Source organism: Nannospalax galili, unplaced genomic scaffold (genome assembly GCF_000622305.1).
Source record: "Nannospalax galili isolate Female #2095 unplaced genomic scaffold, S.galili_v1.0 scaffold235, whole genome shotgun sequence".
Lineage (NCBI taxonomy): Eukaryota > Metazoa > Chordata > Mammalia > Rodentia > Spalacidae > Nannospalax > Nannospalax galili.
Window position 1 is genome coordinate 374,722 of NW_008338118.1, and position 775 is coordinate 375,496.

The window sequence follows — 775 nt, forward strand, 5'->3', positions numbered from 1 at the left end:
GAAAAAGCCCACGCCCAGGTGAATTTACAGTAGAATTCTACCAGACATTTAAAGAAGACCCAACCAATACTACTTAAATTATTCAAAATGATAGAAACAGAGGGAGAACAATTCTTCCTATGAAGCCAGCACCAAAGCCAGCATCAAGCTAATACAAAAACCAGGTAAAGATACAACCAAAAAAGAAAATTATAGATCCATATCCTTTATGAACATAGATGCAAAAATTCTCAACACAATACTTGCAAACGGCATACAGACACACATCAAAAAGATCATTCACCATGATAAAGTAGGCATTATTCCAGAGATGCAGGGATGGTTCAATATACTCAAGTCAATAAACGTCATTAAACTCAAAGACAAAAACCTCATTGTCATCTCAATAGATGCAGAAACGGCTTTTGAGAAAATTCAGCATGCATTTATGTTCAACGTCCTAAAGGGAATTGGACTGGAGGGAACATACCTCAACATAATTAAAGTTATATACAACAAATCCACAGCCAATTTCATTCTAAATGGAGAAAAAGTGGAACCATTCCCATTAAAATCAGGAACCACACAAGGATGTCCACTATCTCCACTCCTTTTCAACATATTGCTTGATACTCTTGCTAGAGCAATAAGACAGGAGAAGGAAATTAAAGGAGTACTAATTGGAAAAGAAGAGGTCAAACTATCACTTTTTGTAGATGATATGATACTGTATCTAAGGGATCACAAAAGTTCCACCAGAAAACTCCTAGAACTGATCAACACTTTCAGTATAGTG